Below are 16555 nucleotides of genomic sequence, written 5' to 3'. Positions count from 1 at the left end.
TATGTACACACCATAAAGTATTTATCTAGATCTACAATTCTTAGCAATGGCACACTGGTGAGCAATTGTTTCAATTGCTCAAATCTTTCCGCACATTGTGCAGTCCATTCAAATATTTTCCCTTTCTTCTGCAAAGTTGTAATGGGATGACTGGTTTTGGAGAAATTTCGAATATATCTCCTATAGTATCCTACCAATCCCATGAATGATCTAATCTCATCCATGTTCTTTGGAGTTGGCCACTCCCTTATGGATTTGATCTTTTGAGGTTCAACTAATATGCCTTAGAGACAATGTGCCCTAGATAGTGTATCTGTGATTGGAAGAAGTTACACTTGCTGAGCTTTGGATAGAGCTTATGTTCTCTCAACAATTGTAACATCGTAGCCAAATTAATTTCATGTTCTTTTTTGTTTTTGAATAGATTAAAATGTCGTCAACAAACACCATTACAAACTTATCCTTACAAACTTATCCAAGTATGGATGCAATACTTTGTTCATCAGGAACATGAACGTGGTCGTGGAATTAGCGAGTATAAAGGGTACCACTATGTATTCATAGTGCCCATATCTTGTTCTAAAGGTAATCTTATGAATATATTCCTCCTTATCTCACTTGATGGTAGCTTGGCCTTAAGTTAATTTTGGAGAAAACTACTGCTCCTCTTAACTGATCAAAGATATCATCAATCCTTGGTAATGGGTACCTATTTTTAATGGTCACTTTATTCAGATGCCTCTAATCAATGCACAAGCGAAGGGTTTCATCTTTATTATTTACAAATAATATTGGTGCTCTCCAAGGAGACATTCTTGGCCTTATGTAACCTTTGTCAAGCATCTCCTTCAACTATAATTTGAGCTCAACCAATTTTGGTGTGCTCATTCTATATTGGGCCTTGGATGTTGGTGTTGCCCCTGACATTGGTTTGATAGAGAAATCTATCTCCCTGTGAGGAGGAAATATAGGAACCTCCACTGGAAAAACATCTGCATACTGTTGAAAAACAAGGTACCTTTGAGGTAATTCAACCTCCTTGTTCTTTGATCTTCTACCAACTTCCTCACTTTAGAAAACTTGTACTACAATCAACATGCATATTTTTATGTTGTTGCATTTGGATTGCATGGAAGTGATCAACCTCACTAATACGGGTTTCCTCTTGCCTTGCAACACTCTTTTTCTTTCCTTTCTCATTTAAGCATTCTATTTCTTTCTCATAGCAATCTACCTTGGTCTGGTGTAGGTACAACCAATCCATGCCCAATAATAAGTCATACCCACCCAATGGTAACACATTCAAGTGGGATATCATGGGTATACCACTGAGCGCAATTGCACATGACCTTACCCAATGGATGATTCTTCTCCTAATGCATGTTTCCAACTGAACCATCCAAGGTTGTTGATGCAATTCCTTACCCAATCCACACTTCTCTGCAATTTTTGGACTGATATAACTATAATTGGAACCTAGATCAATCAAAATGGAAATGACTTATTGTTGTAGCTTACCTTCCATCTCAATGATACATGCCTAGTGATTTTCTTGGAGATTTTCCACTGCTACATAAACTCTAGGCATATTCTGAGCTACTTCTCCCATTTTGCTTACCTCCTGAGCGTTGTAGATATTTTGTCCAACATATTGCTGATGTGGGAAATATATTCTCCAGTGGTCCCCACCATAGGTCCAACACTTGAATGGTTCTCAACCTTCCAACCTGGATTGTGTTGTCACTGGTTGTTGCACATTTTTCTTGTTAGCAACATTGACTTTTTGTTGAAATGGTCGTGTCTGAGCTGGGTGCTTTACTTCCTTCCTATCTGGGTTTTTCTTGGGCCAATTATTATTACGTCCAACATTACTCTTGACATGCTAGTTGCTCCTAATGTCAAGTTTGTGTTTTGCTTGCTCATAGCACTGTCCTAATTTATTGATAGCGTCCTTTAGGGTTTGGGGTCCCAGCAATTTGATTTTATCTCTGAATGACACAGGTAGCCTACTGATAAACCTTTGAATCTTAGCTTTCTCATCCTTGAGATGTGGTACATACCTCAATAGTTCCAAAAATTTTGTGACATACTCATCACTAGTTAACTGCCCCATTCTAAGTTCATAAAACTCTTTTGTTTTTCTATCATAATATCGCTTAGACAGGTATTGTCCTCTAAAGATATTTTCAATCTCTCCCCATGTTAGCTCCTTCTCAGTAATGGCTCTCACATTCTTCAAGTCTTCCCACCATATATTGACTTTCCCCTTCAAACTATACGTGAAAACCCTAGCCTTCATATTCTCATAATAATCATGTATTCTGAAAATTTTCTTCATTCCTAGCAACCATGCTTCTGCATCCTCTGCTTTATTCATATCCCCATCAAATGTAGGTGGATTTGTCTTCTTAAACTCTTCAGTAATATGCTCCTTTTCCTTTCTCTTTTTTTATGGAGTGATGGTGATGTCGAGAATATTGATGCTTATGGGCACCCAATTTAGATATTTTGTTGGAGTATTGCACCTGCGTGTCGGTCCCTTCTCTTCGATAGCTCAAACATTCACCTCCTGGAACAATGTCCTCACATCCTTGCCTGTGGCTTTTCTTGGACTTGTCACCATCTTCTCCGTTAGAGTTTTCTTATTTTTCTTGAATTCTTTTTCTCTCTATGACTCGCCCTCCTCTCAAATTTCCTTTGCCTCTGCTAATCTGAGAGACTTTGCAAGATGACTGCGTTGATCTGCAATTTCCTTTCTTGGGATCTTACCAGCCTCTCATTATCATCCTTAAAGCTTCTCACCTCATCCCTTAGGCTTCTCAAGGTTTTCATCCAGTCTGGGGAATGACTCCCTCCCCCTTGGCCAACCGATCTCTCTCCCTCATTAGCTCTGACCCCATCACTTCCATGTTATGGTTGATCAGAATTGTATTCAACCATTTCGGTCCTCATCACCGTGACTTATTTTGTTTAATGTTGCTTGTGATATGCTATCAATCACACACATTGTTAGACATTTCAAAAATAAATAACCCAAACTCAAGGTCATGATTTACCATGGAGTCTTCTATTGCAACAAAAAAATCATGTTAGCGTGTCAACACACTTATAAATCATATGCATCAATCATTCAATATATTCATCATGATAATCAAAATAATAACATATCTATGACCTATGACCACCAAAATAAATAACATGAATATGATCTTATTCTCAAACAAATTTCATTAATTCTAGATCAGTAAGTTTATTCAAGTTTTATCATTAGACAATTACTTAGTCAAATCTCTTCTCCATTATTTTTATATGCACATGAGAAGGCCCATCCAATCCAAATTTTAACCTGGATAGGTCTAATACCACTTTGTAACATACCCCCTTACTTTACTTAGGTAAGAATTTCATTACTAGCGAATCTAGTCTCCATTATCGAGTCATGGAAATGGGATTAGGAGGGTCACACCCTCGATTTCCATTTCTTCTCTTTCATTTCTATATATTTCCTTCTTCCCTTTCTTACAGGAATGGTAGTCACCAACCTCATGTTTCCATGTGATGGATCACCATGGATGCGTCCGTCAAAAAGTAAGCAGATGGTCGGGACATACCCATCTCCCTACTTCTCGACGCCATCTCACATCCCAACTCCTGACCTCCCAACCTCCAACCTAGTTGGGGTTGGCCCATCCTGGAGGTCATGGATTTCCTCGCTCACTGCTGACCACCCGAATGCCTGACCGCCCGACCTTCAACCTAGTCAAGTCAGCATATCAACCGTGTATCCATCCATTAGCATGCAACCCGACCTCCAGCCTCTGACTAAGTCGAGGTCAACATTGCTTCATTGATGTTACCATCAAAATATTGGTTCCAACCTCTGGCCTCAAGGCTGTTCGCCTAGCTGTGTGGACCCTGCATATAGTCCACGTCAATTTTCCTCTGACCAATTGCACGAGAGGATAATCTGATCGCTCCAATCATAAGCTTTCATTACTTCGCTTCTGGTCTACAAGAGGATAACCCTTATCCGATCCTTCCCAAAAGTTTAGGTTTTTGTTCCCTTTCACCACAATGAATTCCCTTCCCTTAACATTCTATGATGGATCGGTTAAGGGACATCAACTTTGCATTATGCAAGGCTTTCAATAATGATCTTTGCACTCTCCCCAGAGATTGGATCTACCACTGCACAACCTTCTTAGAGCTGGTCATTTCAATCGTGGCTTGGTCTTAAGGGTCTCTTAAGCCTCTAGATCTACTTCAAGATCTCGCTACTTCGTCGAAGTCAAACTAATATGTTCCATGGCATTACCCCTTATGAGCTTGGATGATAGCTACATTGAGGGGTTCCTACCTGCGGGCCTTCCCTAACTTCAGGTAGGGAATTCCTCGCATAGCGGCATATGTGCTCCTGCATCTCTTACCTACCAGAAGATTGGTGTGAGCTTCCAAGATGGTTCTATGTCTCCTGCTACATGCCAACGGTTCTAGAGTCCACATGAACTCCTTAAGAAGCTCATCGATGCCGCTCTTGGGCTTCTAGAGAATTTGGCTATTAGTAGGGACCTGTCATCCTCATCACTAAAATCCTTGTTATTATCACTCTATAATTTCCCAAGGCTGTGAGAGAAACCCAAAGGTAACCACAAAAATGCTTGTAAAGCTATGATCTAGCCCTTTCACCTTTAGATAGGGATCTCTCTATTGGATTTAGCTTTGTTTTTTTAAGATATTAGGCTAGTTACTGAGTTTTGAGTTTGGTTTTTTCAAAGATTTGGTTGAAACTGTGTTGTAGTGGCTACAACCACCCTCCAAAATTTTGGCCTGCACCCAATTTCGGAGCCCCCTTGAGAGTTTCACTTGATGACTACACACACTTGGGTTCACCTTGTGAGTATTTTCATCTATTTTTCTTATTCATTTCATCAATTTTTTGCATGTTGGTATCCAAGTCATGCTTGCGACCATGTTCTAGTCATGCTCAAGGTCTTTGCTTCATGTGTACATGTTATGTTCGCTATGAAAACATTTATCACACTCACACAAGGAGTCACATTCACTGTCGTGCAAGTGTCATCATGGTTGATCAACGATCAATCACAAGTGTCGCTCTTGTCACTCGCACCGTCGGTCAGTGATGTGAACATGTGTGTCTGGTTTGTTTGAGTCGTCTCATTGTCAATTCATGTGGGTGTGTGTTTGTAAGATCACATTTGCATCTTTCACTCATTCACACACTTAGTCATTTTGCTAAAGTCCTGATGACTGGAATCCCCTTTGACAGCCGGACCATCACCCCACCATCGACTCGATCGAATGTCACCCAAAACAACGTAGAAGCACCAAGCAAGTCTTTTCAAGTTGCGTTGCTTGCGAGAAATTCAATCAACCTTCATTCTGGCTACTCAGAGAGTCAGACCCGACAGCCACCCCAGGACTGAATCCCCTAAAAAATTACGTAGAGGCTGTTGACCTTGCCTGCTCTGCTGACTGAGGAAATTACGCAGACAGGCTAGATAGACACCCAGTGCCCGTCCCTGTCTCCCTTCGAAAATTGTGCAATTTTCCAAGTCAGTCTTCCTGACAGTTGACCGGCTGCTCATCTAGAAAATTGCATTGTTTTCATGAGCATGCCTTCTGATGCCGAGTAGTCCACTCAACTCATAAATTGCACAGAGATGATCAACAGGTCGACCTCCCAGCCTCACTGTAGTTTCTCTCACTAGAAGCTTGTAGCAACAGACTGACAGTTCCCTCCAGAAATTGCGTAGTTTCTACTGCCAAGCTCCCAACAGCTGACTATCAGTTCCCCTTGGGAATTATGCAGTTTCTATTGCCAGTGAACCAGCAGCCAGCTATTAGTTCCCTCTAGGAATTACATAGTTTTGGCTACCAAGCTCCCTAACAGTTCCTCCAAAAATCTGCGCAATTTCTCCCTGTTGATCCTCCATGCAACCCAGCTTGTTCCTCTAGAAAATTGCACAAATTTTGTTGTTAAGCCCTTTCTGCCCACTTTTTTTGGAAAATGAATAGATTCTGTCTGCTTTGCCTTCCTACACCCTGGACTATCCTTCCCAAAATTTGCACAGTTTTGTCTTCAAGCCAAGCCAGACCTCGCGGACAGTCACTGTTGACTTGGATTGCCCATCTTCATCACCCAGTGACTCTTGTGCAGTTTTAATCAGCAGTACCCAAAGCCATCATCTCGCCTCGCAACCTTGTTTCCTCTCTCGGTCACCTACATCCATAATGATCATGTGTCATGGTAGACTAGGAGGTTTTTGGATTTGATGTCGTCTCATCATGAGTGATTGTAGGTATAGGTACACCAATAGATGAATGAATGATGCATGCAAAGAGATGTACTCGTGAACGGATGATCGTGAAAATATTTGTTCATAGATGGACAAAAGAGCAAACATGCAAGATGTTCTCACAAACAGACAGACAAACGAACATGCACCTTTTGTGAACATATGACCCTGTCAACCCTTCCAACATGCAATCAAGGAGCAACATGCCAAAGCAACATCAAGCGAACCAATGACCATTGAAGAGTTTGCGCACTTTGCCATGTGGAGGTGAAGTTGTGACACACCATGAAGATATCCATCACCCAGCAGCACTGCAGCTCAACATGCACTCCAACAGTAACACAAATGTACCAGCACTATCATGTCAAGTCGTGTCATGAGTCATGTTGTCCACATCTCCACTGTGGTCCATGTTGTAAAATCAATCTAATGTAACGTGGACGTCCAAGAGACCCACTTTTTGTACAAAGAGTCATGTAAAGTCGAAAAGTCATGGAAGTCAAATAGTCATGAAGTTAGTCAAACAACCACAAGGGTCAGTTTCACCCTTGGCTATAAATACACCCTTATTTGTACATGCAAATGACTTTTCACCTCAGCCCCTCCCACATAGCCAAGAGAGTCTGTATTATTTTCTTTGAGGAGTAAGCAGTGGCTCCAACACTCCTCACATGGGGTTAGTGATGTATGGTGTAACAATGTGTCTTGGAACTTTCGCTTAATTTAGAATCCTGCTAATAGGCCAACACATTTTCACACATGTATTGTAATTGTTGTAAGACTAATCTTTAACACTTGTGATGCATTTTGCTTTAACATGTGTTCTACATTTAAACTATTTCACTTGTTGTAATACATAATCTATTAATGGAAATGTGTTGTATATGATGTTAATGCTGTCTCGCCCATGTAGACTACTCTCCCAGACATCAGACGAACCTTTCACATAAAACTTGTTGTAAACAACCCTTAAACTTGTGTGGACTAATTTGTTGAGTGTTATGCGTGTTATCTTCCCTTGTGTGTTGTGACTTCTGCATCTGTGTGGACTACTCTGTCAGAAGATGTGTACGTCGTATTGTGTTGTGTGTTTCTAGAAGCATTGGGACTACTTCCAATCGGCTTGGAACTCATTGTCACCCTCTCCCTCGACAGTGAAAGAACCATTGACACAAGTGACACTTACACTCACTAGGCATGTGAACCTCACTTCTTGAAGACAAAGCAGACCACTCTCCTATGCTGACAAGCAAGAGTTGAGGCAAATCCTTAAGATAATGGCAATCAGGCCATCATACTGGATGGGACTCCCACACCAAATGGTGTGAGGTCTAGTTGGGACTTCATACCAGGGTGATCCCCTGAATGCTGGTGGATCCAACACCATCAACATTTCTGGCGCTAGAAGGAGGGCCAAATGACAAGCTATGTCCTCTCATCCTATTTTGAACCTTTTCATATCTATCATGGATTCTTGCACTATTCTCCCTCCGTGATGTTTTTCGAATCATGAAGATGTCACCATTGCGAGGGAGTTCTTTGATCTCTTGTCCACTTACACGTTTGATGGTGAAGGCGAAGTGGCCTAGCCTGAGTTCTTACATGACTTTCTTTCCATGCTTCATGAAGAATATGGATGTTTTGACGAATAGGCCAGCTTGTTGCTTGCATACACACTTCGTGAATCTCCACATCGATGGCTGTGCAACCTATCGGCTGACAACGTGCACTCAATTGAGCACTTATCTGATCTCATTGAAGACACTTTCTATAATTTTGATCTAGACCATCTTGACCAAAAATAGTTACAACAACAAAAGGCTCTGCATGAATCGACTATGGATTTTTGGCAGTGCTTCCGTGATTTGCAGTTTCAAGCTCTGAAGAGCCAGATGAAATGTTTTTATCTTTGGTACCGATTTTAGTACTATGTTAAGAAATCTACTCGTCCCAAGAAGAAGTTCAAAATCAAGCCTCACTCAATATTCTTCAGTGATGGAGTTGCGTAATCATGGATGGAAACGGTCGATGTCACAAGTGACTGTCCACCATCCCCTCATCAAACAGCTCCACCATAGCAGAGCGATGTCGGAGAGCATGAACACACATTTGTTGAACTGTCATGACCTCCCGACATCGCTCATTCATATTTTTGCGCAGAGTTGGTTGTGAGTCCCATACCTCATCACATGTGTTTTGTACCTCAAACTCTGTCTTTGTATTCTGATCATCCTTCGGATGACATTGACTTGTGTTCTTCCATTTCGAACTCTACACTTGTTTTGAATGAGGATCGATCTATCAATGAAGTTGGTGTTGCACAACCAACATGCGCAAGCATTCATGAAGAGCATGACGGGGAGCTTGAACATCCACCGGCAGCATGGGACCATCCCTGTATGTCCGTACCTCCTTTGTTTTTTCCTGGCATCCTTGTTGATCCTACCATCCCTGATTTTTCATGCGTATTTCCATCGACGGATGCACCTGTTATTGATATTTTGCAGGACACACCGTATGTCAGCCCATGATCCAACAATGGAGAGGATCAATCATTCATTGAAAATCCACTTAATATTTCATCTGCTCTTTCTGGAAATGCAGAGGGTGAGCATCCTTCCTTCTCATCTACCCCTCTATGTGATTCATCAAACCATGAGGATGCCGACCAACATCTTGAATTTTCTAATCTTGGTTGTCGTGATCTCTTCACCTCATCATCCGATCATGATGTAGATTCACTCATTGTTAATCCATCTAAGCCATTGGTATACGAAGATCCATCTGTCAACGAAGTCGAAACCCTCATAGACTATCGATGCACTTCAGCCTGAGCTGATGGTTTTGTCAGGCCCTCGTTGTCCTCAGGTTGTTTTCACTTCTGATCAGGAAATTTTTCAAACACTCAAGGCTCCTCATCACTCATCTGTATGCACTCAAGATCAATCTAACACTCAGATTTTACTTCCTCCTGTTATCGGGAAAAGTGTCTATTTAGAACTGCTATATCCCACTAAGGTGTGACAGCTACCTTAGAAACAAACAGAGAAAACTACTTTTGTATTCTTCTTTATGAACTATAAAAAAAGAGAAATAGGATGAACCAACCTGTGTCTTGCGCTAGTCCTTTGATCCAATCTCTCTCCTCTTCGACAGCTTCCAGCTACCTGCTCCCTTACTTGCCCAGCTTCACCAAGTACCTGTAAGATCATAGAAGAAGGAAACTATACAAAGACATGGATTTATATTCATAAATGACTTAGGATTAGATTTAAGTTAACCATACAAATGTAACAAGCATCAATGAAACACAAGCATGGAGAAGAAACTCAAATAGTTTTATTGATATACAAGAAGATCCAGGAGGAGTTACAACCGATGATTCCTGACCCAGCATCAACCTCCCAGCAAAGAAGTCCCTTCTTCAACCCCAACAAAGCATAGATCACCCAATTCTCTGATATGTATCTCAAACCAACAACAATTCTTTACAATGTGCAAAATTCTAGCCTCTGGATCTCTGGGATGAGGGATCCATATATAGATGTATGCAAGGAGGATGAGTCAGCTCATGATTTGATTAGTGGCTTCTCTCTGTCAGTTCTTGCTTCCACTTGGAGACTGAGAGCCTCTTACTCATCCTTGGTCGAATTCAGTGAGGCAAGTGTCATTGGAGAAGATTCTGGAAGCTTCCATTGTCTCTCCACCTCGCGAAATGACACTGCCATTTGTCATTTCCCGCTCAACGCATCCTGGTAGTGCATTTAGGTGCGTTACCTAGCTAGTGGACTTAGGTGCTATGAAACGCACTTGGCTAGTGGAGCAACTGAAATGATCCTGATTTGACTTATTCTGAGCAGTTTCTGGTGGAGAACTTCTGGGAGAAGCTGTAATTTGTTGACCTTGTTCCTTTAGGGGTTGGAACAACACTTTTAGGGACTTAGGAGCCCTTGGTTTATGGACATTTCATGCTTATAGCTGTAAGGCACAAAAATGTCTATAACAGTTGCCCCCTAAAGTATGAGGCCGTTTATCGGGTGAAATGCTTTATTAGGAGGATCCGAAGTTCTTTCAATGTTGGGAGGAGACCTGTAATAAGATACAATACAATACATTATCTTCATACTGTTTTCATGATCTAGCTGAGGCGGGCATTCCCATGCTTCGCTTTATAAATTCATTTTCATGTACACAGGACAGACAATCGTCTGATGGTAGACTGATGATTCTGATAGAGCCATCATCCTTTTGGTAGGATGATTATCTATGCTGCAATGCTGTACATTTCAATGTCTTTATTTTCCTGAATATATAGCGCAGCCCAGAATGATCTTCACTCGAAGTACAAGTCGATCCATGTGAGAAATGTTTTGAAGTCGAACATGGAAAGACATCGCTTGATTACCAGTCAATGATGTAAACTATTAACAAGCGCGAGAGGAATCACCGATACTGATAATGACCCTCAAGGTATTGCAGTACAATTCACGTGGTGTGAATAAAGGACTTGGCATCGAACACCACGCAAAATCTTTCGGTCGAAGGTCATTGATGTAAACATGTCGCCGGAAGTGAGAAACTTGCCATTGAGGCATGAAGGCTTCAAAGTACTGGATGGGGTGTTCCTAGATCAACTTCTTGGATAATGAGCTGATGTTGACAAGAAGTGATCCGTCATAGGAGGGCCTTAATGAATCCCACATCAATGACACGGAACGGAGCAAATGATTTTGATGGAGGTGAAAACGATCTGATGATATATGGTTCAGGGTGGCGGTCATGAAAGAATGGAGTATAATGTATGGTAGTGGGCGGGACACAGGTGGCCTTTCTGGATGACTTCTCTTGAACATGTCGGCGACACTTATGTGATGGATTGGCAGCATTAACCCCAAATGTGGATGGTATGGCGAGACCATGGCGATGTGATCGGTGAATGAAACAACCCAACCCGACTCGGGCATGGAGTGGAAGTGTCATGTTCAAGAGCGACTTGCTACCAATAAAGATTCTTTGAGTTTTCTTCCCAATTTTTCCCCAGTCATTGCTGACCAGTACCTCTTTATTTTTGTCAAGCTTGAGGAGGATAACATATGCTTGTTCTATAATTTTCCCTTCGGGAAAACCCATCGCTATGTTTTAACGAGCCTAGCGATAGTGAAACTCGTTCTCGTCTAAAGGCAAGTTTGTTGCTATTAATCTTTTTAACGAGTCTAACGACAAAGATAACTCGGTCCTTTTCATTTTTAGAGAGTCTGAAAAGGTACGTAAAGGTAACTCCAAAATTCCTTTTTCGTCATCTAATCCCTTAAGTCCGAAAAAGTATAAAACAATACAGTAGGGATGAATTTTCGATCGCTTTAACGAGCCGAACAAAACAAGCGCTCGATCTTTTTGTGCAATAATCCCTCAGGTCCAAAAAGATTAAAATTTAGAGGAGGGATAGCACTTCCCGTCGCTTTAACGAGCTGGAAGGCCAGAACTCGGCAATCTTTTCATATTTTACGAGTCAGAAAAGAGCTTAAAGAAGACTCGTCTTTTGAGGAATGAGTGATAAAATGGGTAGCAACTGATTCCAGGTAAGGTTTGGAATTTTCCAATCACGGCAGTGTCACGAGGATGGCTAGTGAAATCACTCTTCGCAGCTGTTCCTCAAAATGGGTAAACAGTCAAATGGAGGTGAATGATCGACCAATGGAAAAGTGGAGGTGACGGTGCAAACACGACCAAGGCTTTAATGGCTGAAATGCTACATTCACGATGGTTATTTACCAGGGGATAGTTCATTTTTTTAACGAGCTTAAACACGGGTGGAAACATTTGCTCGGTGCGGGTTTATTTTTTAACGAGCTTGAACCTTGCGGTAACACTGCTCGATTAATCCAGTCATATGATAAGAATATCTCATATAAAAATTGGCAACTTTTCGAGTGTTGCCCCACATCCTTTCTTTATGCAAGTTAGGAAACGACTAATCCAAAAAACAGATAAATAATCGCTCTTTGCTTGCACTCCAAAAGGTTTGCATGCCCCGAGGTATAAAACAGAGTTTCAAGGTTACCTCTACTTCTTTCCGTCAAAACATTCGTTTTACCGAGAGAGGCCTACCTCTTACAGGTTACCCAAAGATTGTTCTATTTACAGCGTAAACAAAACACTTCTTTGGCGATGTTTCTCGAAATAAACAAAGGTGAGCGACGATGCCCGCCAACTCACATAACTTTGACAAGAGAATCTTGTTCTAGAATAACCCCTCTTCCAATCCCGGATGGGGTACAGACTAGTCATATTCTCCTGCGGAAACCTACCCTATACCCAAAGTTTTCCTGCCGAAGCAGACCAGGACGCATGCCCCCTGGGTTTCAGTCATATCCCTTCGAATCACTCGTGCTCATCGGGAGGACGGACTGGAAATTGAGACATTTCTTGCGTGAAAAGACCATTTAGGGATGGTATATGACTATTTGCTATGCGTGATCTGGGAAATGAAAGCTGGTCCACGAGCTTGACCACTCTTCCTTCGTGCGGAAAACACATTACTCTAAAGAGTGAGGAGACAATCGCTCCCATGCAATAAATATAGTCTCGTCCAAGGAGTAGATTGTAATCTAAGGGTCCTTGGACTACCATTAGGTTCATGCGAACTGTCTTCCTTGTCAATGTTATGGGCACATTGGGAAGGATCCCTAAAGGTCGACTGGTTCCTTTATCAAAGCCTGTTAGATTTCTCATTTCAGGCAAAAGCGATGGCGAACCAAGCGCTTTCCAAGCAGTCGAGGAAAGGATACTCACAGAAGCCCCCTCATCTATGATGGTACCATCCATAACCATTCTATATATTTGAACGATAATTCGGAATGGTATGCTAGCTCGTAAACGGGGTCTGCCTAGTTGATTCCAGTCGAAGGAGACAACTAGGTTGCTTGGAGGTGGGACCGGATAGACGGCCGGATACGGCTCTGACGAACTTCCTTCCTGCGGTAAAGGAACGGGTAAATTGCCCCCATGTTCGTCGGAGTCTGTGTTTATGAAGAGAATTTGGATGGTGTCATCCTTGTTTTCTTCAGTGACTGTATCATCTGAAGATGAAACCTCTGAAGGCAAGACCGAGTCAAATGCCGCCTCGACCTTTTGACTTTCGTCTGGTATGGATCCAGATGGTTTATCTTCAATGATAGGCGCTTCAGCCGACCACTTGAGCGGGCCAGCTGGATTCTTAACTAGTGACGGACTGGGCAAGAGTTTTTTATATCCAGGAGGAAGTCGTAACGGTGAAACCGGACGATCATCCAAAACTCTTTTAGCTTCGTCTAAGAAGGGACAACGGTGGATGGCATGATTGCCTTCACACAGTTTACAAGGAAATCTAGCTTTCCCTTTTTGTCCTGGGGCTTCACTTTCACTAGTTGACGGTGTGCTTTCAACATGATCATCAGAGGTTGACGACACCGGGTTGTGCAAACGAGGAGACCAGTCTCTTAGTATCCGGGGGATGCAAGGACAATCTCTGTGAAGGTGGTCTCCTTTGCAAATGACACATGGCAATTTAGGCCTGGTCGGTGCAGTGTGTGGATTTTCGTTAGATGACACTCGTTTTCCCACATTCGCCTTTGGCTCCTTCTTCTTCTTCTCTTTCTTCTTCTTTTCCTTCTTCTCCTTAGGAACTTGGCTTTTAGCTTTACCAACTCCATCAAGCGAAGAGGAAGGAGGAGAGGAAGAATTAGAGGAAGTTGAAGGCTGGTGGGCAACTCTGGACTCGTCTAATTGCTGATTCGATTGTTCAGGAATAGTGGTGTTTTGAACGACAGAGGTTGAGAAGAGCCATACGGGCAAACCAATTGTCAGTCCTGGAAGCGACAATGTGGCCATATGGGGCGCACCAACATCTCCCCAAGAGGAGAAGGGACTAGGATTTCCACCAAGGGGAATTCCTTGGTTGGTAGGCTCCATTTTCTCAACCCAAGATCAACGTAGGAAAAGGGTATGAATATTCCGTTTAAAATAAATTTTAACACGCTTTGACACAACTTGTTTTTTCAGTTTTTAAGAGTCGAGAAAAAACAAAAGATGACTCTCGTCTCCTTCGATTTTTAATGAGCCTGAAGTGACAAGTGCTCAGATGGACCTTTTCCGTTAAAGAGTCTGAAAAGGAACGAAAGGGACTACTCTGGAGGTCTAGGTAGAGGGAGTACCAAACCAATTGCAAAACTACAGAATAATTTTTACGGTACGGCAGTCAATCTTCCCGAATGTTGTGTTCGGTGCATTGCGATCAGTAGGGCGGCTGACACGGCTTCCTATGGATAAAAGGTTTTAAGCCTATAGGGGTCTCCCAATATATACTCGACGGTACGTGGGAGCACAAGTCCGTACTGGCACTTATCGTCTCAAAGTGGAGGAATCACCCAACCATCAGTGAGGACAACAGTTACCAGGCTTTACGACGCTGAAATACGTCTCTAGCCTAGACCTCTAAATGTTGTGCGTTAAGTTCCAAAGCGTTGTTAGGTTCATTGAATTTATTTCAAGTTGGTCTTTCTTATGAAGTTTGCCTTTTGGGTTCACCACGAGATGTAGATGTAATTCCTAAAATGCAATCTAAAGATGATAAACAAACTCTTATCTCTTTTCAGCAATGAAAATCCTAGCTACTAGGGGAAAAGAAAGACACAATCTTTTCGCAAAGAGCAAAGAGCACACTGTAAATGCACTTTCCTAAATCAAGCCAAACAGACTGTCAATATGCAAATGCACATGCATGTATTTGTTTTTCACTTTCTTAATATTGATGCCTAAAAAGAAAGTTGATGTACAAATCTGAATTTGCTTTCAAGCGACACACATAAACAATCTTCTTTTCGAAATCAAAAAGTAGAGATTACGACACTTTATGATTTTGAATAAATACTCGTTTCGACACCAGAAAGTCACAAATTCAAACCAAAGGCAAAATTAAAAGCATAATCGACCATCAACAGCAAATAAGCTTTATCCTATGATCAAAATCGACACTTGCGACAGATCTAAATCAAAGGACGACAGTACGACTATTATACTTTTGGAATGGAAAACTGTAAACGACTCAACAAACACATAAAAACATCTACAGTTCTTTTGTAAAATTGAGGTGGAATATCAGTAAGGAAAAGGGGTCTGAAACAGTCATATACTGATCACAGGCTGCAAAAATCAGAGACAAAACTGGAAAGAATGAAGCAAAGAACCTCAGCTGCACAGGGCTAGGCTGATCAGCGCACCTGTTACACAGAGAAACTGCATTGCAGCACAGGTAGCCCTCTCGGGAAGTGCGTTGAAATGCAGAACCTCTTCACAGAGCCTACGCTAGGGCAGAAACGAGAATTCTATCCGGGTTCTGGGTCACGGTTTGCAGTTTAATCTTTGGTTTTTGGCCGAGTAAAAGCAATCACTAATGCACAATCAGAGGTAGATCTAAGGGGGGGTCTAAGAGCTATCACAAGGGCAATCAGTTGGTCTATGAATCAGCTGTTCAAATCATAAACAGATCTAGTGAATGGATTGAAGCAGCAGATGTCTACTTTGCATTTGTTAATGGCAAATGCAGTTCGATTGCTACTTATAAGTTTATGAAACAAACAACAAGAGAAACACAAACAAAATAACTAGACACGATCCCCAGTGGAGTCGCCATTTTGTTATCGGGAAAAGTGTCTATTTAGAACTGCTCTATCCCACTAAGGTGTAACAGCTACCTTAGAAACAAACAGAGAAAACTACTTTTGTATTCTTCTTTATGAACTATAAACAAAGAGAAATAGGATGAACCAACCTGTGCCTTGCGCTAGTCCTTTGATCCAATCTCTCTCCTCTTCGACAACTTCCAACTACCTGCTCCCTTACTTGCCCAACTTCACCAAGTACCTGTAAGATCACAGAAGAAGGAAACTATACAAAGACATGGATTTATATTCATAAATAACTTAGGATCAGATTTAAGTTAACCATACAAATGTAACAAGCATCAATGAAACACAAGCATGGAGAAGAAACTCAAATAGTTTTATTGATATACAAGAAGATCCAGGAGGAGTTATAACCGATGATTCCTGACCCAGCATCAACCTCCCAGCAAAGAAGTCCCTTCTTCAACCCCAACAAAGCATAGATCACCCAATTCTCTGATATGTATCTCAAACCAACAGCAATTCTTTACAATGTGCAAAATTCCAGCCTCTGGATCTCTTGGATGAGGGATCCAT

Source organism: Pinus tabuliformis, chromosome Q (assembly GCF_031772625.1).
Source record: "Pinus tabuliformis cultivar Carrire ecotype Pingquan chromosome Q, CPIR1, whole genome shotgun sequence".
NCBI lineage: Eukaryota > Viridiplantae > Streptophyta > Pinopsida > Pinales > Pinaceae > Pinus > Pinus tabuliformis.
This window is presented reverse-complemented; position numbering follows the sequence as displayed.